The sequence below is a fragment of the Vulpes vulpes genome, chromosome 5, assembly GCF_048418805.1.
Source record: "Vulpes vulpes isolate BD-2025 chromosome 5, VulVul3, whole genome shotgun sequence".
NCBI classification, from domain to species: domain Eukaryota; kingdom Metazoa; phylum Chordata; class Mammalia; order Carnivora; family Canidae; genus Vulpes; species Vulpes vulpes.
This window is the reverse complement of record NC_132784.1, coordinates 112,772,097-112,777,469: the sequence shown is the minus strand read 5'-3', so window position 1 is coordinate 112,777,469 and position 5,373 is coordinate 112,772,097.

The following is a 5,373-nucleotide window of genomic DNA, read 5'->3' as shown; positions in this document are numbered from 1 at the left end:
TGGGCCCCGCCCGGGCCCGCCCCCCGCGGCGATTGGCCGGCGCCCCGGGCCGCGCGTCCCGATTGGCGGAGCGAGCCGCCGCTCCGCGGGGTGACTCACCGTCGCCAGGTGCAGCCGCGCCCCCTGCCGCCCGCCCCGCGGCCCCGGCGCCCGGCCGACACCAGCCGCCTCCGATTGGCCGGGGCCCCGCGGCGTCGGCGGAGCAGCTCACCTGCGGCAGGTGAGGGCGCCCTGATTGGGCGGCGAGCCTGAAGCAGGGGCCCGCGGGCTGGCTGCGCCCTGAGCTCCCCCCGGAGGCCGAGGGGACCACCTGCAAGGAGGCGGGGGCGGCGCCGCGAGACCGCCGGGGGCGTGGAGGGCTACCTGGCCGGGGCCGCGTGGGCCCCGCCCCCGCCCGCAGCGCGGAGCCTGGGGAGGGGGCGCCGCAGGGGGGACGGGGCGAGGGGAGGGAGCCCTCTACCCCCGACTGGGCGACGCAGGAGTCCATCCTCCCAAGAACTTTCAGCGCCACCCCGCGTGTGCACGGACGCACCCAGGTGGTAGACGCCGACCTCCGGACGGATGCCCTGTGACATCCCCCGGCGGGGCTGGTCTGCCTCTCGCTCCGCACCTTCGATCCGCGGCGGAGCCCTGCCTTCCAGAATGGTCTCTCCTCTCGGGGGACTAACGGTTGCGTGTCAAGCCCCTCCGGCCACAGACTGTTACTCCTCGAGCTTCCTGTTAGTGCGTATAGGATCGTCTCCTTTTTCATCGAAACGCACCGCTCCTTTATGCAAAACGGTAGTGTTCCTGGACCTCGGGGTTCTCGCACTTTCGCTCTCAGTCCTGGGTCCACATCTGGGGGCGCCTAAGGCCCGCTTCTGGTTCCGCTCCACTTAGCGGGCCGCCTGGGCCGCCTGGGCCGCCTGGCGGTTGGGGACCTGCCTGCCGCTCAGGTCGTGGTCCTGGGGTGGGAGATGAGTCCTGCGTGGGGCTACCTGCTGTGCACGCCCCCTCGAATAATTACATAAATCTTTTAATTAATTAATTAATTAAGCAATGGTTATCAAGCACCTGGTGGTGCTGCTGGGGAATACAGATGAATGGAAACCATAGTCTCTGACCTCAGAAGGCTTCCAATCCACACTTCCAAGACTAATCCAGGAAACAAGACAATAGGTAACCGAAAGAAACTTCGTGTTACTAAATGGAAACAAGTACTTGAGTACCTGCCATGTGCAAAGTTCTGTTCTTTACCCTCAAGGGAATGTAACACCTTGAAGAGAAAGGCAGATACCAGGGGAAGGAAGAGCCAGGAGAAGGAACAAATCACTGGGGACTGTGTCAGAGAAAACTTCAAGATGGGGGAGCTTGGGCAAGAGGTAGAAGGAGCTCCAACACTGACCAGAAGTCTTTTAGGTGAAAGGGTTATCTTAGAGATTATTTAGATCATCCTCTTGCCCTACAGCCTCCTGCCCTACATGTGTGTGCCGGAGGTCCACACAACCACAGAGAGATGAGACAGCCTCTGTTGAAACTCTTTTCTTTTTCTTTTTCTTTTTTTTTTTTTAAGATTTTATTTATTCATGAGAGACACAGAGAGAGAGGCAGAGACCCAGGCAGAGGGAGAAGCAAGCTCCATGCAGGGAGCCCGATGTGGGACTTGATCCTGGGACTCCAGGATCACGCCCTGGGCCAAAGGCAGGTGCCAAACCGCTGAGCCACCCAGGGATCCCCCCATTCTGCTTTTTGTACAACTCTTTAACTGTTAAAATATCCTTTCTGGAATCTGCTTCTTGGTTACCTCCAGCCTCTGCTCTCCGGAGTTACACAAAATAATCTCATTATCCTTTGCCAATGACAGCCCTATCTTTAAATATTTTAAGATTCTTATTATGAGCCTTCTAAGTCTTTCCTTCTCCAAGCTAAACATCTTTAAATCCTTCAAAGAGTCTTCATCTGGTATGGTTTCACAAGCTTCCCACACCCCCTTCACAACCCACCCTCTGCCCGGAGATAATCTCTTGTTTTTTACTGAGCCAAGATCTGAACCAGGCACTGGAGAAATCATCTCTCCATGAGATGGAGAGATCTCAATTCAAATCCCGTCCCCCTAGTTTCTAGTTTCTAGCTAGTCCTTGGCCAGCTCACATCTCTCTGAAAACTTCTGCATCCAGAAGGTAGTTATGATGACAGTAATACCTTCCAGCAAAACAAGGACTAAATAATATAACACACATCATATGCTTAGCACAGCACCTGGTCCATGTTAAGCACTGCCATGATGGCTGTTTCCATCACTTGCATTTACAGCACAAGAACTCATTCACAGATACAACAGCCATATCACACTGCTGAGTTAGTTATAGTCACCTTGTGGCAAACTAAAACCCACAAGCCTTGGGCACCTGGGTGGCTCACTGGTTGGGCATCTGCCTTCGGCTCACGTCCTGATCCCTGGAGTCCTGGGATCAAGTCCTACATCAGGCTCCCCATACAGAGCCTGCTTCTCCCTCTGTCTCTCTCTGTGTATCACTCATGAATAAATAAATAAAATCTTTATTAAAAAAACCCACAAGCCTTTATTTTCACTCGTACTACTAAGTCAAGTCTCTCACATCCTGTATTTGTACAGTTGTTTCTTAACTAAAGTGCATTTGCTTTTAACCGTATTTAATTTCATACTTTTTGCTTTGAAAGTAAAATATTAACATAGAAAAGTGAACATCAAAATAATGTCAATGGTTAATATTAAATGAAAAAAGTAAATACAGGGATCCCTGGGTGGCGCAGCGGTTTGGCGCCTGCCTTTGGCCCAGGGCGCGATCCTGGAGACCCGGGATCGAGTCCCACATCAGGCTCCCGGTGCATGGAGCCTGCTTCTCCCTCTGCCTATGTCTCTGCCTCTCTCTCTCTCTGTGACTATCATAAATAAATAAAAATTTAAAAAAATGTTTAAAAAAAAAAAAGTAAATACAAATAGTATGCATCCTAGTTATTTCTGTACAAAATATTTGTGTATACAAGTATAAAACATGAAAGTAATTTTGGAGCATGCAAATGATTTGATATTCTCCAGGTTCCTTTTCCCATAAAGCTGCTTGCATAAGTGATAAGTTTATAAATCCCATTGTCATTGATATTTATTTCTTGTAGTCTTTGTGTGTGTGTGTGTGTGTGTGTGTGTGTGTGTAACCCAAGTGGGACACAAATCTTAGAGTCTTTTTTTTTTTTTTTAAGGTTTTGTTTATTTATCATGAAAGACACAGAGAGAGAGAGAGAGAGAGAGAGAGGCAGAGACACAGGCAGAGGGAGAAGCAGGCTCCATGCAGGGAGCCCAATGTGGGACTCGATCCCGGGACTCCAGGATCACACCCTGGGCTGAAGGCAGGCCACCCAGGGATCCCTTAGAGTCTTTTTTCAAAGATTTTATTTATTAAAAAAAAAAAAAGAGTATTTATTTAAGAGAAAGAGCACCAGTGGTGGGGAGGGCAGAGGACCTAGGGTCACCTATATCTGTTGACTAATTCTCATGTGTCATTCATGGATTTTTTTTTCTTTTTTCTTTTTTTTTTTTTTTTCCATTCATGGATTATCTTGAAAGAAGTTTCAGGACAGTCCCCGTGGCGCAGTGGTTTAGCGCTGCCTGCAGCCCGGGGTGTGATCCCAGGGTCCTGGGATGGGGTCCCACATCAGGCTCTCTGCATGGAGCCTGCTTCTCCCTCTACCTGTGTCTCTCGCTCTCTGTAAATAAATAAATCTTAAAAAAAAAAAAGGAAGTTTCCATGGAGAGTAGTGGGATAGGCAATAAAACCTGCATGGAGTAGGCTGAGAGAATATAAATTAAGGAAATAAAGACAGTGATATTTCACTGGGCACCTGGGTGGCTTGGTCAGTTAAGCACCTGTCTTCAGCTCAGGTCATGATTCTGGGGTCCTGAGATCAAGCCTTGCATTGGGGCTCCCTGCTCAGCAGGGAGTCGGCCTCTCCCCCTCCACTCCTGCTCTCTCGATTTCTCTCTCTCAAATAAATAAATAAAATCTGAAAGGAAGAAAGAAAGTGACTACAGATGGTTCAACCCAGATTTTGCTGGGAGGACAACAGAGAAAAGGAGCAGCAGCCCACAGGGTAGTTAGAGGAAGTCAGAGTAGGTGTTTTGTTTGCATGGAAACACTGTATGCCAGCCAATAGCAATGATCCAGCAAAAAGAAAAAAATAATCACAGAAAAAAAAAGAATCAGGAGAAAGAGGGGACAGTTGCAATACCAAGTTCTTGAGGAGAGAGAAGATGGGACATTCAAGTTTAACATTAAAAGGGGGCAGAGCTAACCATCCCATCCTCTGCAACAAGAGGGAAGTGCATGACACAGCTAGTTCCTCTGTTCATGGGAAGAGGATTGATTTCTGTTCTCAGGGAAATATAAGAAAAAGTCACTAGGAAAGAGTGCAGAGGGAAAAGGAAGTTCAGGAGATCGAAAGAGTGGGGAGAGCCTTCTGCACAGATAGCACTCTCGCAAATATGAGCATTCCTAGAACCTGCTAGACTTTCTGTGACAAGTGTGGTGAGCACCAGCCCACAAAGTGACACAGTGTGAGAAAGGCTAAATATCCTCCATAGGCTCAGGGAAGCAGCATCACGCAGGAAGCAGAGTGGCCATGGTGGGCAGATGAAGCTCATTTTCCAATAAAAGCCTTCTTCTACAAAGAAGATCCCACCGAGGCTTGAATGTGTTGAGCCAACTGCAGATCTCAGAGAATGCTGGCTATTAGGAGATGGGAGCATTTTGAATTGGGAGATAAGAAGAGGAAGAGGCCAGTGATCCAGGTCTAAATTCCTATTTTATTTTATTATGAAGACAATGAAATCTTGAGGTTGTGTTAAAAAAAAAAAAAAAATTCACGGTGGGGAGAAGTGGAGGTGAGAATTGAACACAGTAGGGGGACACCTGGGTGGCTCAGCGGTAGAGCATCTGCCTTTGGCTCAGGGCATGAACTCCCCCCTCCCCCTCCCTCCTCATCAGGCTCCCTGCAGGGAGCCTGCTTCTCCCTCTGCCTGTGTCTCTCATGAATAAATAAATGAAATCTTTAAAAAAAAAAAAAGAAAGAACTGAACACGCTAGTGCTGGTGAGCTGTGTAAACAATGGATATAAACTTGAAGAAAGGCCAAACTGGTGCAAATTTTATCCCATAGCTGTTTGATTGCATGAAAGAGTAAGTGGTTAGTTGGGTTTGACCATAGTTGGCTTTTTCCTAAGTAGGTAGAGAAAGCAGCAAGGACGCTAAAGAGGTTTGCATCTCTTAAGTTTTTTTCTAGTTCTCTGTCCTTCCAGTGTTTCTTTTTTGCTAACCATAAGCAATTATAAATAAGTGAGCAAATACATAAATAAATGTGT